The sequence below is a fragment of the Diabrotica undecimpunctata genome, chromosome 9, assembly GCF_040954645.1.
Source record: "Diabrotica undecimpunctata isolate CICGRU chromosome 9, icDiaUnde3, whole genome shotgun sequence".
Classification (NCBI taxonomy): domain Eukaryota; kingdom Metazoa; phylum Arthropoda; class Insecta; order Coleoptera; family Chrysomelidae; genus Diabrotica; species Diabrotica undecimpunctata.
Window position 1 is genome coordinate 82168947 of NC_092811.1, and position 12560 is coordinate 82181506.

Here is a 12560-nt window from a genome sequence, read left to right on the forward strand (position 1 = left end):
TTTAAAAGACTAAAAATTTACTTACATAATTATATATGAGTGATAAATGTAATATTTACCTTAAAACAAAATAAAGTTCTTTTTAACGAAAAATAATATTAAAGTAAGTACGTCCACTCTATCTTTTCCCGTGTGTCATGATTCATTTTCAAACAAGTTAAACCAAAGTAATAAATGAAACGTACGTCAATGTGTAGATAATTTTATTATCATTTCTTTTTTTTATTTATTTTGCTTCAACCACTTAGGGTTATTATAGTATAAGAAAAATACAAAAAGTGATAAAGATATACATAGGCATATACAAAATATCAATTACATAATAATGTATACAAATATTATATTTTAATTATTGATGTATTGTATTAAATTTTATTAAAAAAGTTTATAGATTTCAAGAATTCTATCAAGTCAGCTACGTATTTAGATTCTACTAGAAGTTCTTTTAATGTTTTTGGAATGTGGTGATATAGTCTTTCAACTGAGTATATTGGACAGTCAATCAAAATGTGCTTCACTGTCACTTTACATTCATAAACAAAACACACTGGTTCCTCTTCTCTCTTCAACAAGTGTTCATGTATTGTAGAAGTGTGTCCTAATCTGAGACGTCTTATCAGGACTTGATGTTGTCGCTTTGAAGGCCAGAAGTTCCATGGAAGGACGGAAGGTATTATTTGTATCAATTTAGTGGTGCTTCTGGTACATTGGTTTTGCCAAACGTGCAATTTTGATTTTAAGTAAAGTTTTAAATCTAAATGTACCGTTAGATTTTCCACTGATGCAGCTGTATTGGTTACTGCGGACCTAGTTAAACTATCTGCCTTTTCGTTATCATCTATTCCAACATGTGACAGTAACCAGAGAAACTCTACTGTCAAATTGTTTTGGTATATATGGTATAAAATTAACTTAATCTGCTGTAATGTTGAATGAGAAGGATAAATCTGAGAAATTGATGTCAGATAACTAAGTGAATCATAAGAGATTTGGGAAGTTTGTTTTCTAGAATAAAGGCAACCTTACTGATAAGCAAATAGTTCTGCTCTAAAAATACTTGTCTTAGGAGACAATTTATAGATGGAATGTTCATGTGATATCACAAAGCATACTACTACTCCATTTATGGTCTTAGATGCGCCCGTGTATATAAAATGGTAATTTTTGTACTGTGTAAAAACATGTTGAAAGTGAGTTTTAAAAAAATTGGGTATCACGTTATTTTTGTTATATGCTTTAAGTTTAAGGATACAAAGCGGAGAGGGAACAATCCAAGAAAAACATAAATTTATTTCACAGGTATGATAAATGGGAGATAGTTCAATATTAAAATCTAATAAGTATCTATTATCTCGTTCAAAGAAAGATACAGGACCCTAACTCCGTTAGAAATACTAGTCCAGGACCAGATAATATACCTGTGCTTTTTCTATAGTACCTACCACTAGTAGGCCAAGAACTATTATTGCAACTATTCAATTTTATATGGATCAATAAGGTATTCCCACACATATGGCACTCGTCAATCAAAGTTCCAATACACAAACCAGGTAAACCTAAATTTGATGCAGAATCCTATAGACCAATCTCTCTCACGAATGCAATGTGTAAGTTGCTGGAAAAGATCATTGCCAATCGACTCATGTGGTATAGTGAACACAAACATCGTATTATAGCCGAAAAAAGGTATTAGGTATAAATTTAGGAAAAATGGATCAACATTAGATAACTTAATATCATTAAAATCAGAAATTCACGAAGCATTTATATACAATCAAGAATGTTTAGCCATATTCTTTGATGTAAAAAAGGCGTTTGATACAGCATGACGATATGATATTTTAACTACACTCCACAATTGGAAGATTCACGGTAACATGTTTGCTTTTATTTTAAACTTTCTACGGCAACGATATTTCCAAGTTCGAATCAATAACCATTTGTCTGAATCTAAATTACAGAAAAATGGAATTCCACAGGGCTCGAATCCAAGCGTAGCGCTATTTTTAATTGCTATTATCAATATTGTGTCGTATTGCAATAGCACAATTAAAACTTTTTTGTATGCTGATGATCTGGTAGTTCTAGCAAGAAATAAAAACATATTATCTGATCATTATCGTATTGCTGCAGCTCTTAAGTCGATAGAATCGTGGTCTAACAATATCGGGCTTCAGTTTTCCACCACAAAAACAAAAGCCATACATTTTTCACGAAAATAAAATTCACAAAAGCTCCCAAATCTATTTTTATACAATTCTTCTATAGAATATAAAAGAATTAAAATTCCTAGGGATCCAACTGGACTTAAAATTAATTTGGACAAGTCATATTATACTCGCTAAGACTATTGTGCCAAGCTGGACTAAACATTATGAAATCTGTATCACATACAAATTGGGGAATACCATTAATCAATGACACTTCACCAAGCGTATCTAAAGTTAGATAACCAACTGTAATAAATTTATATAGAGCTTTAATTAGATCCAAACTGGACTACGGATGTGTTGTGTATAACATCGCAAACCAAGCATTGCTGAAAACTTTGGACACTCTTCAGAGTTCAGCCGTTAGACTTGCTCTAGGAGCATATTGCACCAGTCCTGTGGACAGTCTACTCTGTGAAGCTTGAGAGCCATCCTCAAACCTAAGGAGAAAATACTTAACTCTATCGTATGTCTCGAATATAAAATCTAACTCAAAAATCCAACTCTTTATCATGCTGTTGCTAACAGGTTCCAGGAGATCTATCAAAAAAGAAGCTAATAGATACTTATTAGATTTTAATATTGAACTATCTCCCATTTATCATACCTGTGAAATAAATTTATGTTTTCCTTGGGTTGTTGCCTCTTCGCTTTTTAAACTTACAGCATATAACAAAAATAACGTGATACCCAATTTTTTTAAAACTCACTTTCTCCATGTTCTCACAAAGTATAAAAATTACCATTTCATATACACGGACGCATCTAAGAACATAACTGAAGTAGCAGCATGCTTTGTGATATCACATGAACATTACATCTATAGATTGTCTCCTAAGACAAGTAATTTTACAGCAGAACTATTTGCCATCAATAAGGTTCTAACCTTTATTCTAAAAAACAAAGTTCCCAAATCCTTATAATATCTGATTCACTTAGTTGTCTGACATCAATTTCTCAGATTTATCTCTCTCATTTACCATTACAGCAGATTAAGTTAATTTTATACCATATATACCAAAACAATTTGACAGTAGATGGAATAGATGGTAACGAAAAGGCAGATAGTCTAGCTAGGTCCGCAGTAACCAATACAGCTGCATCAGTAGAAAATCTAACGGTACATTTAGATTTAAAACTTCACTTAAAATCAAAATTGCACGTTTGGCAAAACCAATGGAATAGAAGCACCACTAAATTGATACAAATAAAATCTTTCGTTCTTCCATGGAACTTCTGGCCTTCAAAGCGACAACATCAAGTCCTGATAACACGTCTCAGATTAGGACACACTTCTACAATATATGAATACTTGTTGAAGAGAGAAGAGGAACCAATGTGTTTTGTTTGTGAATGTAAAGTGACAATGAAGCACATTTTGATTGAATATCCAATATACTCAGTTGAAAGACTATATCACCACATTCTAAAAACATTAAAAGAACTTCTAGGAGATTCTAAATAAGCAGCTGACTTGATAGAATTCTTGAAGTCTATAAACTTTTCTAATAAAATTTAAGAAAATATCCAATAAAAAACCATTTTTTTTTAATTAAAAATGCACTGAAGTCAACGATAAAGTAAAACATTAAACATTTGTTACAATTTTTGAGTTCTCTGTGTCTCTCACTGGTTTACAATTGACAAATTGCTTTTGATTAAATTTGTAAATACAATCTGGTGTATTTAATTTTTGCATTTAAATTCTATTTCCAACCGTCAATATTTCAAAAACCACTGACTTTAAAAATATATATATGTAGTATCTGATACAGAAATAAAAACCGAAATATGTCTCGAATTCTAAAATGGTTCAATACACGGCACCTTTTATTTAAGAAAAGTAGTGATAATGTCATATCTCTTTTATAAGACAACCTGTATAATATCGAAAAATATGCTCCTAGAAATAAAATTTGATCTGTTTGAGAGTTTTTACAGAAAGTAATTATCTGAATTTTCAATTATTTCCTTTCATTGTGAACACACTGTATAACTTCCCAGTATTGAATTTCTATAATATTCTACTTTTTATTTCAGTGTACTAGCGACCATACTTTTAAATTTTAAAATAATTTTAAGACTATATAGAAGAAAAATAATTGCCCGTGTTGTTGAGCGCGACAATAGAGTTTTATCCAAACTAAGTCTGCTTTATCTGGACCAAATGAATATTACTTTTATTACGTTATTTTTCGTTTATTTTTGAGGAGTATTTTATATGAAAATAAATACTTACATGTAACAAGAATAATTATTTTAATTGGCACTAATGTCTATAATACAAATTTTAAAAATGATATTTATTTTTAATGATTTTTTTTATTTTTTTTTTGGGTAAATCGCTCCAAAACGTCACTATAAATAATAAATTTACTATATGTAAGTTACAAAATGTGGGCTTAACTTTTAACTAAACAAAATACGAAAAAAATTTAAAAAGTTCGATATTTTATGTTTCTTTTTTTTTCACACCATATGTCAGGAAATATTAGTTTAAGTATAATTTTGTATCGATAGTAAAAGTTTTGTAATTTAATTTTATAAATGAGGATGCTAGTTTTAATTCTTAAGAATTATTATTATTATTAAAAAAATTCCAAAAAACACAAAAAACAGTTTTTTTTGTGTTTGTTTTCCAGAATAAAATCAAACCTAGGAACTTATTATTCCGAAAAAAAACTCTTTAATATGTTTAATTATTAAAATCGATTTAATAGTGTTTGCAAAATAGTTTTGCAATCTAATTTTTTTTAATGAATAATTTTCAAAATTATATAGGCCAAGAACTAAAACTTTAGGATACTTGAAAAAATCTTTACATATAGAAGAGCATTCAAGATTTTAAACCGATTTTGAAAACTCAAATCCGTGGATCAGACGAGCCACCATGAGTGGAAAAAGTGTCGTAGAATGCTTAAAAAAAACGGGTGTGGCAGTCCAGTGGGACTGCCGGTAGAAGTTATACTTCTATACACGCGTTGGCCGTTAAAAATTTATATAGGAGTCAATCTGCACAATCATTACATATGTAATGCTATAGGTAAGAGAGAACAGAAAGAGAAAAATAATTAGTTATATAGGTATATGGTGCATCGTTTGCTGTATATAAACATTTGACCTGTAATAGGAGTATAGTAAATGAAGGATTGTATCAATATTTTAATGAAAATATATATTTTTATTTTTATATATGTATAAAAGGAGTTGAATGCAAAAAAAAATTAGCACATACTCTGCAGTAAAATTCATTGTTTATTTTGTTATTAATATAAAAATTACAATACAATAAATACACTGCAACATAATTCAATATAATAATACAATATAAATTAAAATGTAATATTCATATTCGTATTTAAAACTGCCAATATACATAAACTTACTTTACGAAGATAAAAATAAAAACTCGGATTATTTTGTAAATTTTAATTTTATTTTGCGTATATTACATATATATTTAATAAGAATAACGTGAGGTTTTTAAATATTTCAAAAATAAAAAAGGAAATTTATAATTGGAATTCGAACTCACAACCACCAGCGTATGAACCAAACACGTAAAGGATTTGCCAATTAGACATGACACTAACGGATTTCAAAATTGACAGTTCTCGGTAAAACAGTGATTATTTTGAAATACAAAAGCCTAAAATAATTATAAACGTTTAATTTTAAATAATACAAAACATATCACATAAATAATAATATTAATACATATTATATTATATATAATATTAAATATATACAATATTATATATATAAATATATATATATATATATATATATATATATATATATATATATATATATATATATATATATATATATATATATATATATATATAATATATACCTATAATATTAAATACAAAAGAAACATTTTTATTCTCGAGAGAGGAAGAGAGAGAAAATATATCTTCTTTCTCTCTCTTACTCATTATCTTACATATGTAATGGTTTCACAGATTCACTCTCATGCAAATTTCCAACGGTGACCGTGCGTATAGACTTCAATAATAATCGGTTCATTAACTCCAGAGTTATAATCGCTTAAAGTTGACTGAAATTTACAATAAAATTATACGATTTTAAAACCTGTTTTTTAAATAAAAATCGTTACAATGCCCTGATTAGTTACAAATTTATATTAGCAACAGACCTCTACAAGTTGGTTAAAATGTAAATTAAAAACAGTCTGTCCGTCCAAAAAATTGTTGGGAGATCGGCGATCGCAACTAAATCGAAATTGATTTTACGCGTTCAAAATTGCGTCGCGTTTAAAAAATTTAAGTATCTCCGCTTCTTTTTTTTTTTTATTTAAACAAATATACCCGCATCAACCACTAAGGGTTATTAGCGGGGGGACATACACAAACAGTAAGATACATATTGTTACATGAAAAGAAATATTTTTTACAATCTGGTATATAGTTTAGTCATTTTAAGATAACTTAATAAAGACTGTAAATTTGACGTTAGTATACTTTTTAAATTGTCACTAAGGGCACACGCGATTCTTTCGTTCTGGTACACTGGACACTCAACAATTATATGTTTCACTGACAACTGAGTGTTGCACTTGGTACACATCGGAGCACCCTCCTGGTTGAAGATATGCTTGTGTGTAAGGAAAGTATGTCCTATTCGGAGTCGGTTGATGATGACTTGGCCTTTTCTATTATTTGGTAAGATGAGTTTGGTTCCTACTTGACTTAGACATTCTTTGAGTTTGTTAGCAGTGTGATCCCAAGTAGTTTGCCACGCTCTGTACACGTGGGCTTTGATATTTACTTTGTGATCAGTCCAAGGCATTTGATTTATGATAGCAATACTTTGGTCGGTGGTTGCATTGCTTGCCAGAGAGTCCACTTCCTCATTACCACTTATTCCCATATGGGAAGGTACCCAGATAAAGGAAATATCTTTTTGTTGAGTCTGTAGATAAGATAACTCTTCTTTGATCTTGAGAAGTATGGCGTGAGTTGTATATAGCTGTTTTATTCCAAGTAATGCGCTCATTGAATCGGTGATGATAACAAATTTGCTTTCATTGATAGAACAACATTTTTTCATGGCCTGGTGAATTGCCGTAAGTTCTCCGGTATATATACAACAATTTGTTGGGATTCGTATGGTAGACTTGACGTTTTCGTTTATGTAGGCTGCAGCATGTCCTTCATGACATTTGGAAGCATCAGTGAAGATTTGATGGGTTGTTGGGTATTTGGATATTACATTTTTATAAGCTTGCTGTATAAGGAAAGGATGTGTGGAATATTTCGGGAGTTCTTTTAGAGACGTGTCTATTTTTGGAGGTTTAATCATCCAAGGAGGAACATTTACATGAATAGGCATATTAAGACTGAACTGTTCTAAATTAAGACCAATACGTTTTATTCGTTCGGGAAATGGTAGTTTTTTTATTGCAATGTTTCTGTAAAAATCGGAAGTTATATTTGTTCTGCAAAGTATTGTTGAGTAGATTACGTTGCTGTTGTTTGCTGAAATTCTGGCAACGTAATTTAGTGATAGGAGTTGCCTTCGTTGGCTTAAGGACAGTTCATTAGCCAAAACTTGTAAGCTACTTACTGGACTAGTTCTTGTGGCACCTAAAACTAATCTCAAGCACATATTTTGAATGTAGTCAAGTTTTTTTAAAGATGTTTTGTTAGCAGTATCGTAGCATAAACAGCCGTAGTCTAGTTTACTTCGTATTAGTGATCTATATAGAGTAAGTAAGGTTGTTGTATCTGCCCCCCAAGAGGTATTTGACAGCATCTTTAGTAGATTAATTCTGGATTGGCAAGAACGTTGCAGATTGGTGATGTGGGTTTCCCAGTTTAAGTTACGTTCAAAAGAAAGTCCTAAGAAATTTATTTCTTCTGCTTGTTTTAGGACAACTCCATTTAGTGTTAATTGAACATTAGGATAATTTTTTCTTTTGCTAAAAATTAAATAACGTGTCTTTTCACTAGAGAATATAAAACCCGTGTTTTGCGACCAGCTTTCAATTGTGTGTAAGGTAGTTTGCAGTATATGTGTTCCCAGAGTTACATTGTTTGTTCTTAGATAAATGACTAAGTCATCTGCATATAGGCTAGTAAATACAGGTAGTTTTATTTGATGTATACTATTTATTGCAACTAGAAAGAGAGTAGGACTTAGAGTAGATCCTTGTGGAGTGCCGTTTTGAAGTACTCGTCTGGAGGATGTAAATCCATTGGTTCTAACTCGAAAAGTTCGTGTTTCTAGAAAATTTTTAATAAAGGACAACATGTGCCCTTGAACATCCCATTCTTGAAGTGTTTTTAGTATAAGATGTCTCCATGTTGTGTCAAACGCTTTTCTTATGTCAAAAAACACGGCAATCAGTTTTTGGTTGTGCAGAAAGGATTCATGTATACTTGATTCAAGTGTTATTAGATTGTCTGTTGTGGATCTACCCGTACGAAATCCACTTTGTCTGATACTTATTAGGTTATTGTTTTCGAGGTACCATTTAAGACGATAATTAAGGATTTTTTCTAAAAGTTTGCAGGTACAACACGTAAGTGATATTGGACGATAGGAATTTGGATCGTCTTTTGGTTTATTATATTTAAGGATTGGAATTATAGTTGCTTGCGACCATAGATCAGGAAAGTCATGATAAATAAAAATATTATTAAAAATATCAACTAATATTAGTTTTGCATTCAGAGGAAGATTTCGTAAGAAAAGAGGGTGGATATCATCAGGTCCTGGACTCGAATTTTTAGCACTTAAACAAAATTCTAATTCTTGAAGACTTACTGGTTTGTTTATTGGATTGCCGCTCTCTTAGATTTGTATATTTGAAGACTCCGTTAGTTTTTTGTGCTCTAGAAAGGATAGGCTATAATTAGAATCACCAGAATTAAGTTCGTATATATCTGCTAGTATTTCTGGAATATCTTCTCTGTTTGAATGCGTTTGGTTATTATATGATAAAGTATCTATACCTCGAAAGTATTTTGTACCTTTTATTCTGCGGACTTTGTTCCATATGTTGCCTAAGGGAGTGGAAGGATTTATTGAAGAAACGTACTTTTTCCAACTTTCTTGTTTTGCTTTTTTGATTAATTGTCTGCTTTGAGCTCTGAGATTTTTAAACCTTAAAAGGTTTTCGATAGTTTTATGTTTCTTGTAAACGTTAAAAGATTGTTTAGACAAAGTGAGTGCTTGTGCAATTTCGTTATTCCACCAAGGAACTGGCTGCCAGTTTGACTCGATTTTGTTTTTCCCACTGCGATTGTTGCTGCAGAAATAATAATGTTATTAAATATTTTCAGATTTTGGTTTGCGTTATTGGTTAAATTAGATTTGTTTGTTTGTTCTTCTATCAGTGTTCGATATAAAATCCAGTCAGCTGACTTTATTTTCCATGTCTGGTGAATTGGAAAAGTTGATTTATCATTAGTGTTTATGGTTATCGTGATAGGGAAGTGATCACTATCATATAAATACCCCAATGTGTCCCAGTATAATAAAGAAGCTAGCGACGGACTGCATAAAGAGAGATCTATGGCAGAAAATGTACCATTGTATGAATTGAACCTAGTAGATTTGCCAGTGTTTAGTAAAACTAAATTTAAATTATCAATGAGATTATTTAGGAGATTGCCACATTTGTCGGTTTTGTTACTTCCCCAAGTACTGTTGTGACAGTTAAAATCGCCTAATATTATTTTTGGGTGTGGAATTTGGTTTAAAACATTGCTTAGTTCAGTTATGTCTAAATCAGTAGGATGAGGTAAGTATACATTGCAAATATTGATTTTCATTTTGTGGGTGACTGACACTGCAACTATTTCGAGATTTGTTTGCAGTTGTATTTCAGTTGACTCTATGTCATCCCTTACAAAAATTGCTGTTTCGCCGCTTGAGTGATCTGCAACTCGGTTTCTTAGAAAAGGAACATAATTTTTTAATGTCACACTTTGGTGCTTGAAATGGGTCTCTTCTAGGCATATGACTAAAGGAAGATATTCGTGTATAAGAAGCTTAATCGATTCTCTATGTGTAAAATAACCGTTGGGGTTCCACTGTAATATGAATGTGCTGGCCATTAACTCTTATGTGTTAACTATTTATTGTTGAGAACTTGATTCTTGGTCAGTTTCGTCAGTAGAAGAAGGACTGTTGACAAGCAGTTTCTTCTTCAATCTGGTGATATTGTTTTTTAAAGTTTTATTTTGTATTTGAGAATATATAAAGTTTAAAATTTCTTTTATTTCTTGGCTTTCATTTGAATAATTTTTAACAATGAGTTCAGGATGTTTTGAGTTAAGGGAATTTGCCAGAAAATCACATATTTCATGAAAAGTAAGTGTAAAGGAAGGGTTTCTATTTTCAATTTTTTCTTTAATTTGATTTAGAATAATTGGAATATCTTCTTGGGTTTTAGGCTTTTTCTTAGGTTTTTGAGTATCGGGAGGAGGTGGGTCATTTTCAAGAATTTCAGGAGAGGATATTTGTCTTTTAGTTGCAGGAGTAATTTCAGTGGTTTTTCTATCGCTTTCAATTACTAAGGAATTATCTTGGAATATTTTTGGTTGATTCAAGATTTGTAATTCATTGTTTGTTTGTGAGGAAGTGGTTTGGTCCTTTGTAGCTGATGCGTGATTTTGTATGGTATTGGGTTCTGGTTCCATTAATGTTTCGGTATCTTCTTGGTATTGGTTTCGTGGTTGATCTTGTAGCTGATTATATTTTTCATTGGTAGAGTTATGTATATTCACGTGGTGGTCAGTTTCCATTTGATTAATTGAGTTGCTTGATGATGAGAAAAGAAGGACAGTCAGAATCGTGATGTCCGACAATCTTGCATCTGGAGCAGTTTAAACCATCTATGGAAATGTATAGTCGATATGATGTATTGTCGAATGAGATTAGAAATGAGTCAGGAATTGATGCATTTTCTAAAGGACTTATGAACATTTGCCTCCTAAAGCTGAGTACGTGGCTGTATTCTGAGTCTTGCATACCTACTCGTAGAAACGTCATGTTGGAGGCGGATTTTATACCCATAGTTTTTAAGTGCTCTTCAATTATGCTATCAGGTATAGTAGGACATACATTAGATATAATGAGTCTCTGGGCAGGGGTTATAAGTCTTCTTACTTCAATCTGGTTACCATCAATATTTATATATTTGTGGGAGCTAAGAAATTGATCAACTACATATTTAGAGGAGAGGTAGATGCAGATGCGGTTGTTTGATATTTTGGATGCCCAAACAACATTTTTGGGCTGTACTATTGACCCAACAGCTTTTATATATTCGAAAACTTTATTCCTTGTATGGTTGAAAGTATAATACCTTGGTCTTTTGAAGGATATTTGAAACTGTTTAATGCATTGGAGTAAGATATAAGTGACGTAGTGGGTATATTTCGTGTGGTAGTAGCTGATTCCGGTTCATCCATCTTCCCGCTGAGAATTTACGTACATTGGCACAGAGGATCTGAAGCCGGACCTGGCCACTTAATAAAATTGAACAGCAGCCTAGCCTAATTACTTGTTAGAAGCAAGAACCAGCAAAAAGTTGTTGTCGATAATCGATAAGTTGAATTGAAATCGATAAAATATTTTGCCTTTTAAACTTCTGATTTTAAGGTTATTAATAATGCAGTTTTGTACTCACAGAATTCTACGATTTTCAGTACACTGTCACATTTAACTTTAAGTTGCAAAACAGTATAAAAATTAAATAATATTTTTAATTTTAACTACCAGTAATTAACAAATTTGTCAGAACCGATATAAAGTTGTATGATCTGCTAGATATCGGGGCATCTCCGCTTCTATTTAACCAATTTTTTTAAATTGAGGTCTCTCGAGCTAAAAAATTAAATATAACATTTGAAAATACGCATTATTAAAATGTATAGGTCCTTTAAACAACCAAAAGTGATACAGAAGGTAAAACACTTCACCATTGTATTTAGGTATATAAAAACATATAGTTAAAACTTTTACAAGTGTCGTCAAAATTTATACAGTAGCAGCATAACGTTTTCGATCTAATCAGATCATCTTCAGTGCCTTATGTACTTGAAGCTAACAATGAATTTGTGGCTATGACATCCATATATGGGTTTACATGTTTCCAAAATTAAATTATATGTTTACTCTAGGTCGATGACAATGGATAAAATTTAATACTTCGAAAAAACTTCACCAGCTACAGGGGGTCATGTAAGATGCCCCCATCTTCAGTTTTTAATAATCAATAAGTTAAGTCTATTGCATTTACCTTGATAAAACCATGAGGATTATATTTTAATACGGATGTCCTTCGAAAGTTTTTTTAAGTGGCCATACAAT

The 12560-nt window shown here is 31.2% G+C and overlaps 1 protein-coding gene across 2 annotated transcripts in view; it reads right to left on the reverse strand.

Annotated features, from left to right (window-relative positions):
* LOC140449719 (uncharacterized) overlaps positions 1-12560 on the reverse strand; it is a 741138-nt gene that overhangs the window by 310463 nt on the left and 418115 nt on the right. The window lies entirely within an intron of this gene.